This window comes from Malania oleifera, chromosome 6 (assembly GCF_029873635.1).
Source record: "Malania oleifera isolate guangnan ecotype guangnan chromosome 6, ASM2987363v1, whole genome shotgun sequence".
NCBI classification, from domain to species: domain Eukaryota; kingdom Viridiplantae; phylum Streptophyta; class Magnoliopsida; order Santalales; family Ximeniaceae; genus Malania; species Malania oleifera.
This window is the reverse complement of record NC_080422.1, coordinates 81376616-81387185: the sequence shown is the minus strand read 5'-3', so window position 1 is coordinate 81387185 and position 10570 is coordinate 81376616.

The window sequence follows — 10570 nt, the reverse complement described above, 5'->3', positions numbered from 1 at the left end:
TTAGGCCAAAATGTCACATTTATACAAATAGGGATAAAACTTAGGGTCAAAATTATGTTCTTGAATAGCCCCAGTCGACCGAACCCTTCTGGTAATAACCAACTTTGTCGATCGAACACATTCTAGGCTAAAAAGACTAAGCCTCGGTCGACCGAGCCGGTCAAAAGTCAACATGTTGACTTTATGCGATCAACCGTTTTGAAATGAATGTATCGTCCTAGGTCGACCGAACCGAAACGTGTGTGACCCCCCAACTGTCTAGTCGACCAAATGTATAGTTCTTTTTTGCCACGGTTGATATAACCTAGATGAGTAGCCAACCGTCCTTTGTCTTGGTCGACCGAACCCACAAAGGGTTCAAAATTGCCTTGAGACAGTCGACCATATCTTCAGTTCAAAATTGCCACGGTAGACTGAACTTGTTAAAGTGGTTGACCAAACCTTGAATATGGTCGACCGAACCTCTCGGGTTGGCAAACTTTTTACTGCTGTTAAACAAGGTTAAATTTCTTTAAACCTAATTAACCATTTTCAAAAATAACAAATGAGTCCCCAACGGTTATATTTTTAGGAATATCTATATATACTCTCCAATTTGTCTTAATTAATTAGCAAGAGATTAGTAAAAAATCATTAAGAAAAAGTCTCTGAAATTTGTAATACTCATACTCCTCTTATTGCTCAAATTTTTTCCATTTTTTCAAAGCATACTACTCATACTCTCTTACACTCTTTTTTTTAAAATCATTTTAAAGAGAGTATTCCTTTACTTCTTTCACTTACAAATTCTTTGCATTTGAAACTTGTTGAATAAGGAACTTTCATTTTGGGCATTCGTTTTTTGTAAAACTTTCTATTCTTACTTGTTTTTATTTATTGAAAACCTTTTTGAGAATAAGCTTATAGGTTTCTCCACATATTTTCTTGGAAAATATTTTTGGAGAAATACTTTCTGATTTGGAAACCCTTTTTGCACATAGACTTTAAACACTTGTATTTTGATTGTGCAAAATCATTTGAAAAGCAAAAACCCTAGATTCTCTCACACTCCATTTGAAAAACATTTTTGGAGAAAAATATTTTATTAGGGTTAAATCTTTGAGTCATTATCATACATATATATACATATACCTTACTCAAAGATTGTAAAAGTTATTTTGGAGAAAATTTCATACTCACACTGAGCTTTACATTCATATCATATGTGAGGACATTAAGCTTATTGTTGTACACATTTTCTTAGTATAGAAGCATTCTTTGTTGTACGAAGAATATTTTATTCGCTTATCTGTTGTATTCCCGACGGGTTATCGAAATAGGAAGACTAGTCCTGTGAATAGTCCTGAACTACTCAGACTCGATCAGGAGAGCACCACACTGGTTCAGATCCGGTTAAGAGAATTAGGTGCACCATCATGTTAAGGTGTTGTAAAGGTTGGGGTCAGCCTTGTTAATCTGACCTGGGGTATTCCCTTGCCCAGTAAGGACAGGGAGGTTGTAAACAGTGTCGCTCCACCGCAAGTGAGCAAATTTTGTGAATCCTCTTGCTTTTGTGAGCTTGAGGCGGTAGGTAGTATTGGCCGAACCCCGATAATATATCGTGTGTGTGCACTTTATATTTCGGCAATTTATTTTTCGCACTTATATATTATTATTTAATGCTATGATTATTTTACATATGCACTTGAATGATTGTGAATTATTGAGAATAGCTTATTTGTTTTAATATCTACTTAGCAATTTATCTTTTGAATTGGTATATGTTTAGACAGACCCTAGGTTTATGTAATACTATTTGTGGGATTTGAATTGACCTAGGAGAAAACTTTTAAATATCCAATTCACCCTCTTCTTGCGAATACACCAATTCCAATAGGATTGCATGGCACAAATGGCAAATACACTTCAGTAATTCATAGCAAGCCAAAATGTGATCAACACTCAGACTTCTTAAGCCATCAATGAGATAAGCACCAATTTGACTAAACTGAACTCAACATTGAGTGCATTACAGGAAGGTGAATCCCCATTTCAAGCCAAGCTAGATACGCAAGTGCAGTTTGAAGCTTTGGAACCGTCATCCTCTATTGGAGTAAATGTCAAGGATTGCAATACCGAAACAAATCTTCGTAGTGGTAAGGTGACTAGTACACCAGATAGGGAGGTTGAGAAAAATGGTAAGAGTTTAACTTTCAAGGAACCAGGTAAAAATTTTAATGTTGATGCTTCTAAAGAACCAAAGGTAACTACCGACACCTTTTCCTCAGAGACTGGTTCTTAAAGAAGTGAATTTCTTGGAAAATATACTGAATAAAGATCCTTTCTTGTTAAAACAAGAAAGTCAATTTGCACATGTATTGTTTGATACTTTGGAGAGCATTGATTCAATTGAGGCTTACTTCTGTGCAGGTAACAAAATTGATTCATTATAGCGACTCAAATTTGGAGACCTGTGTAACGACCTGATTTTTCATGCTTTTTTTTTTTTCCACTTAAACATATATAGCAAATCACTCTGTATTATCTGCTAAAAACATCTTAGGCCCCAAGGGAGCACTGAGAAAACTCAGTTCACATTACATTCCTAAGCAGCGATAAACATAAAATTGTAAACTATATTTACAATACCATAACTCTAGAAAATCCCTAAATATACATTACAAAACTCCCAATGACATCCATAAAAAATCCTAGGATCTACCCAAATAACCAACACCTAGGAAACACTCACCCTCCAAAAAGGGCAGTGCGAGAACCTCTCTACCTACGAGCCTAATTTGCTCGCCTAACTAGATCACCTGAAAAAAAAAAATGTTAAGTCACTGGGATGAGACAACGCTTAGTAAGAGAAGATATGCTTTCACTAGTGTATGGCAACTGAGTTATACATTTAATATATTGACATAATACTGAAACTGTAAAACTGTTAGTCTAGTATACCATATAGATCACATTTATTATGGCTTAAAATACAATTGTATATTTGATTTTTCTAGTTACATATAATTCTAGTATTATAATAAATCTGCTGATGTACTGTAAATTTGTATATATATATATATAAACAACTATGATAATACCTTGGGAACTAAATGTCATGATTTAACCCCCCATGACAGGGTTGTGTGGCTCGTAGGCGGGACTTAACTCTGGTTGGCTCACCAAGTAAGTCAATTTGAAACTCTACCAATCATCAATCTGACCCACTGCAATCTCTCTAGGCACGATAACTAGTCTCTACCTCGTCAAACCAGCCTCCTCAACCCAAAATACTGGGGAGACTGCAATCTCTCCATAGATATGGTTGACAGAATCCACATACTATCTGAGATATGTGGTTGCACTTTGATCTGAAAATAGCAACGATACCGTGCTCTGCTGTCTGAATCTAATTGAATATTTCCTCAGGGTTTGATACTATTTAGTATTAATACTTATAATTATCTTATTGTTTTTACCATGATTTTAAAATAGCCATAACATTTTTAAACTGATCTGCATAATCTGAATTTCTAATTGAATAACTAATGTTATGGTTCTGAAGTCATGGTGTTAGACCAAGTAGTTAAGGGTCTTTCATTCCTACCGTGTTTTGATGACAACAACCCATTAGCAGTTCTTAAGGCTACTAACGTTTCTCTTTAAGTCATGTTTTAGCTATACAGAATGGCATCTGAACCAACAAACAATCAAAGCAACAAAAAGCACAAGCCTCTCAACGCATTCATGGATGATACACAATATACAAAGTCATCTAAAGGATGAGTGTGAGAATAAGAGAGTGACCATCTTGTAAATATCTTGTATATAGAGTAAAACTCAAAACTGAGAGCAAGAAATGGGCGTATCACATACACACAACAAAATACAAGTAAAGTTATTTAAAAGTGTGAAAAGAAACCCCCAAACGGACAAGGACCTTCTTTGAACTTAAAGAACAAGTCTTAAGAAGAAGGAACTTGTTGACGAACATAGGGCTTCATCGACAAGTGTAACACAAACTTCGTCGATGAACACAGGGTTCTCGTCGACGAAGAGATACCAAGAGGCATCTGAATTCAGAGTCATAACTCGTTGACGAACACAGGGCGTCATCGACGAATGGTATGAAGAACTCGTCGACGAACACAGGGTTCTCGTCGATGAAAATATACCGAGAGGTACCTGAATTCAGAACCAGCAACTCGTCGACAAACACAGGACTTCGTCAACGAATTGACTGAAGAGCTTGTCGACGAATCTCAAATTTCATCGATGAATGTCAGGCAGCAGCGAACATTACATGCTGCAGAACGGCTAGTTTGACCCTTGTCTTACATTAATAAATGCCCAACGGCTCTCCAAAATTCCCCTCGCCCATTTGGTTTTAAATAGGAGTAATTGCATTTATTCCTTACCCAAGAAGGTTGATATTGTAAAAAGATCATTCATTGGTGTTCTTATTTTCTAGGGTTTGCTCATACACTCACTTGCCCTCTTCTTGCTGCTTTTAGTCTTGCTTCTACTCTATTGACAAGAGGACATTGAGTAAGGATTTTATTATTGTAATCAGCTTAAAGGGAGTATTCAAGTTTACATTTATTTCTCATCTACTTTTTGTAAAGAAAGACTCTTTGTGAGCTACTGTTGGGTGTCTCTAAGTGAGCACCGTGTTGAAGCTCTTTGTGAGCTACCGTGTATTGGCTTCTCCGCCCAAAGGAGGATTATAGTGGATTTTGGGAATCCTTGAGTTGGTCTCAAAGCGTGGACGTAGGCGGGGTGCCGAACCACGTAAATATCTTTGTGTTAAGTTTTTCTTCTCTCATATCTCCTTTATACTATTATTGTGATTTCCTGCATCTTTACACTGCAATTTTATGCACTTGCTCTTGGTAAGATTTCTGTGTTTGTAGAAAGTTAGCACATCTGTGAAGAAAGTCTATTCACCCCCCCCCTCTAGACGTTCAACCGAGCCAACAAGTGGTATCAGAGCGCCAGTCGCTGAAATTCGGAGTAACATCCAGGCGAAAAGATCAACATGGCAGATATGTTTGCCCAAGGTCAATCCGTGGACCGCCCTCCCAAGTTTTGTGGAACTAACTACCCAGTATGGAAGGATCGAATGTCTATCTTTATCCGGGCCTATGACTACTGTATGTGGAATGTCATCACTGAAGGAGACTACACCTTCAAAAATGAAGACGGCGATGACATACCCATTGGAAAACTTCCCGAGGTAGATGCAAGGCTGGCATAGCTCAACTTTAAAATGAAGAATTTCCTATATTGCGCCGTAAGTGACGAAGAGTACAACCGGATATGCGGTTGCAACACGGCCAAGGAAATGTGGGAAAAACTTCAGGTAACATATGAAGGCACTACCCAGGTAAAGAGATCTAAAATTTATATGCTTGTAAAAGAATATGAAATGTTCAAAATGGAAGAAGGTGAAACAATTACAGTTATGTTCACACGGTTCACACACATCACTAATGGACTAAAAGCTCTCGGTAGAGAGTACTCTATGGAAGATCATGTGTAGAAAGTCCTTCGTTCTCTACTGACATCTTGGCATGCAAAGTCCACAGCAATTGAGGAAGCAAAGGACCTCTCAAAGGTCACACTTGAAGAACTAATTAGATCTCTCATGACGTATGAGATCAAGAAGAAAAATGCTCCTGCTGAAGCTGAAGCACCCAAGAAGGCTACCGGAATTGCTCTGAAAGCCGGGAAGCAAAAAGAGGTCATAGAAGAAGAGGATAATGTTGATGACGATGAAGTTGCCCTACTAACTAGAAGATTCAGAAACTTTCTGATGCACAAACGAAATGGCAAACAAAAGGAGAAAGGAGAATCGAGCATCAGATGCTACAATTGCAAAAAGATCGGGCACCGCATGGCCGATTGCCCTCTCTTCAAAAACAAAAGCAACAATCAACAAGGAGACAAGCAGAGGTTCAAAGCTATGAACGCAACTGAATGGGATGAACTAGATGGAACCTCAACCAACGAAGAAGTCGAAGAAGAAGTTGCTCATTTCTTCCTTATGGCGGACGAACAAAGTGAGGTAAGATCCGATGACGAATATCTCCCTTCATATGAAGAATTAGAGGAAAATTGTAGAAAACTCTATGTTGAGCTAAGAGCGTCTAAAAAAAAACTCAAACTTTTAGAAGAAAATTATTCAAAATGCAAACAAAAACAGATTTGCTCGTGTGACACCTTGAAAGCTGAAAATGCATCTTCTCGTCTTGAAAAAGAAAAGCTTTCTAATGAATACTCAAACTACAAAGAGTCCTCCCAAAAAGAAATTGAAAGCTTAAAAAATCATGTAATTGAATTCCTTCAAGAAAACTCTTCATTGAAAAAGAAGGTGGAGGATCAAAGCAATACTATATATAAATTTACAAATGGTAAGGAAAATTTAGATAGATTACTTAGAGCTAAAAGATCTGGAATTTTCAAAGAAGGTTTAGGATACAGCCTATCATCTTCAGAATCGATAGGATTTGCAAACCTCTATGCTAAAAGGAGCTCTGCATCAAAGAAAAGTCATGCACCTAAACTAAACCCCTCACACACAAATAAAGTCTGCCTATATTGTGAGAAAAAGGGTCATGTGCGATTTACTTGCCCCTTCAAGGGAAATAGAGGAAAAAATATGAACTACAAATGGGTAATTAAGAACACTAACCCAATAGGACCCAAGAAAATATGGGTACCAAAACAAATCACTTGATGTTGTGTGCAGGTATGCTTGAAGAGCGACTCCCTAAAGAATAAATGGTTTCTAGACAGTGGATGCTCAAGGCATATGACGGGAGACGCAAGCAAATTCCTCTCCCTCACTTACAAAAAGGAAGGGCTAGTCACATTTGGAGATAACGCCAAGGGAAGAATCATCGGGAAAGGTAAAATAGGTAATTCATCCTTGGCTATTGAAAATGTTGCTCTAGTTGATACTCTCAAACATAATTTGTTAAGTGTTAGTCAACTATGTGATAAAGGGTTAAACATTATTTTCCAATCCACAAAATGCTTAATAAATTATTTAAATGGAAATACCATTCTCATAGGAAAGCGTGAATCTAACATATATACAATTGAGTTTGATGACATCATAAATTGTAACATTAAATGTTTAGCTGTCACTAATGAAAATTGTTGGCTATGGCATAGGAGACTAGGTCATGCAAGCATGGATCTTCTTCATAAACTTTCATCCAAGGAACTAGTAAATGGCCTACCAAAAGACAATTATGTGGAAGACAAAATATGTGATGCATGTCAATATACAAAACAAGTTAAGACCTCCTTCAAAACTAAGAAAGTAATCTCTACATCAAGACCCTTAGAATTAATCCATCTTGATCTATTTGGACCAGATGACATAGCTAGCATTAGTGGAAAGTTGTATGCATTTGTTATAGTTGATGACTTCTCTAGATTTTCATGGGTAATTTTTCTTGCTAACAAAAGTGACACCTGTAATGCATTTATTCATTTTTGTGGAAAAATCCAAAATGAGAAGGGAATGTCAATTATACACATTAGGAGTGATAGAGGAAGAGAGTTTAGAAATAAAGAACTTGAGGATTTTTGCAACGAAAATGGATATTCACACAACTTCTCTGCACCAAAAACTTCACAACAAAACGGAGTAGTTGAAAAAAAAAAATCGAACACTCCAAGAAATGGCTAGAACAATGCTCAACGAACATAACTTGCCAAAATACTTCTGGGCAGAAGCCGTTAGCACAACATGCTATGTTAATAACTGAGTCATCATTAGATCCAAGATAGGAAAAACCCCATATGAAATATGGAAGGGTAGAAAACCTAACATCTAGCATTTTAAGGTTTTTGGATGTAAGTGTTTCATATTAAACGATAGGGATCATTTAGCTAAGTTTGATTCAAAATCCGATGAGGGGATTTTCATAGGATATGCCATGAATAGTAAAGCATATAGGGTATTCAACAAAAGAATTCAAACTGTTCAAGAATCAACCCATGTTGTATTTGATGAAACAAATCCTCATGCATCCAAAACACCTGTTGAGATAGATGAAGGGAACCAAGTCACTACCTTTAGAATTGAAAGAGAATTAGAACAACTCAAGTTAAATAATGATCAAGAAACAAATTGTCAAGATACAAATGTCGATCATCTAGGATCTTCTCCTCAAGAGTCTAATCAACCAGAAGAAAAAGAAGATCACGAATTACCTAAAGCTTGGAAGTTTGTAAAAAATCATCCAATTGATCTCATCATAGGTAGTCCCTCTCAAGGAGTCAGCACCCGATCTCACCTTAGAAGTGGATGTAATCACATTGCTTTCGTATCTCACCTAGAACCTAAAAACTTTGAAGAAGCTAAAAATGATGAAAATTGGATAATTACCATGCAAGAAGAATTAGATCAATTTGAAAGAAACAAAGTATGACACTTAGTCCCTAAGCCCAAAAATACTACAATAATTGGCACTAAATGGGTATTTAGGAATAAGAAAGATGAAGATGGAAACATTGTTAGAAATAAAGCTAGACTAGTAGCCCAAGGATATAACCAACAAGAGGGTATTGACTACGATGAAACTTATGCCCCCGTAGCTAGACTAGAAGCCATTAGAATGCTCCTTGCCTTTGCTTGTTACAAAAACTTCAAATTATTTCAAATGGATGTTAAAAGCGCCTTTTTGAATGGATACATAAATGAAGAAGTATTTGTCAAGCAACCTCCTGGTTTTGAGAGCCACACTCATCCCGATCACGTATATGAACTCTCAAAAGCCCTTTATGGACTTAAGCAAGCACCAAGAGCTTGGTATGAGTGCTTAAGAAAATTTCTTTTAGAAAATGGGTTCACAAGAGGAAAATTCAATACCACTCTTTTCTTAAAATATAAAGAAAATGATATGCTAGTTATACAAATTAATGTGGATGATATTATCTTCGGGGCCACAAATGAGACCTTGTGTCAAGATTTTGCTCAAACTATGCAGGAAACATTTTAGATGAGCATGATGGGTGAGCTAATTTTTTTCTTAGGATTACAAATCAAACAAATGAAATATGGAATCTTCATAAATCAGGCCAAATATGTTAGGGACATGTTAAAGATATTTAACCTTGAAATGGAAAAATCTAAGGCAACGCCTATGAGCATCACAACAAAGCTTGACGCTGATGAAAAAGGGAAAAACATTAACCAAAAAATCTACCGTGGCATGATAGGTAGCTTATTGTATCTCACTTCCAGCAAGCCTGATATAATGTTCAGCGTTTGTCTATGCACTAGATTTCAAGCTTGTCCTAAAGAATCTCATCTTCATACGGTCAAACGAATCTTTAGATACTCGGCAGGCACTCATCACTTGGGACTCTTCTATCCTAAAAATGCTCCTTTTAACCTCACATGCTACTCTGACGCTGACTACGGTGGTTGTAAAACCGATAAAAAAAGCACTAGTGGAACATGTCATTTCCTTGGACACTCTTTTGTTTCCTGGTTTTGCAAAAAACAAACCTTCGTAGCTCTTTCCACCATCGAGGCTGAGTATATCGCAGCCGGCAACTGTCGTGCTCAAGCATTATACATGAAACAACAACTTGAGGGTTTCCGCATCGTAGTTAAAGGTACTCCAATTCATTGTGACAATACTAGTACCATTAACATATCAAAGAATCCGTGTCTCCATTCTAGAACCAAGCATATTGAAATCAGGCACCACTTCATTCGAGATCATGTCCAAAAAGGAGACGTTGAGTTGGTTTATGTTCCCACCGAAAACCAACTTGCCGACATTCTAACTAAGCCTCTTAATGAAGAAAAATTCCACAAAATTCGACATACCCTAGGAATGTGCACTCCTTCAGACATACTATAGGATCCTTATGTCAGCTCCTACCCCCTATCTTACTCACCATACTCTTACACTTAGTTCTTTTCTTTTTTCCTTCCTCCAATTCTCGTCGATGAACACAGAGTATTCATCGCTGAGAAGTCCGCATAATTCGTCGATGAACACAAGGTATTCGTCGCCAAAGAATTTGTATAATTCGTCGATGAACACAGGGCCTCATCGACTAAAACTGTTGGGCTACTTATTTGTTCCCAGTTAAAACAGACAAACCCTAGCCTCTTTCTGCACCTCTCCTTTCTCTTGGCTCTGTGTCCCTCCTCCTCCACCCACCTTGCGCCACCTCCCCCCTCTCTCGCCACTGCACATGACGGTCTCCTCCACATCCTTTCAGCCTCCACGCTACCATCTTCACCTCTCTCTCCTTCCCTCGGCTGTCCCATTTCCTCAAGCTCCCTCCTCCTCTCGGCCATACCAACTCTCTCGATCCCTCAATGGCTCCCTGTCCTGAACACCAAAATCTTCAAACCAAAGCCGGCGAAGGCTCATCTCGCCCTACCTCCAGTCCTCCTACGCCTGCTCCAGCCAACCCCGACCCTCGCTTCATCTCCCCTCAAGCCACCTACCATTATCAAAATGACATTCTCAAGCGGCATATCGTCTATGGCAAAATCGTCCCATCCGATTTCCTCCAGCTTCATTTCCCCACCCTTCTCACCAAGATTCAA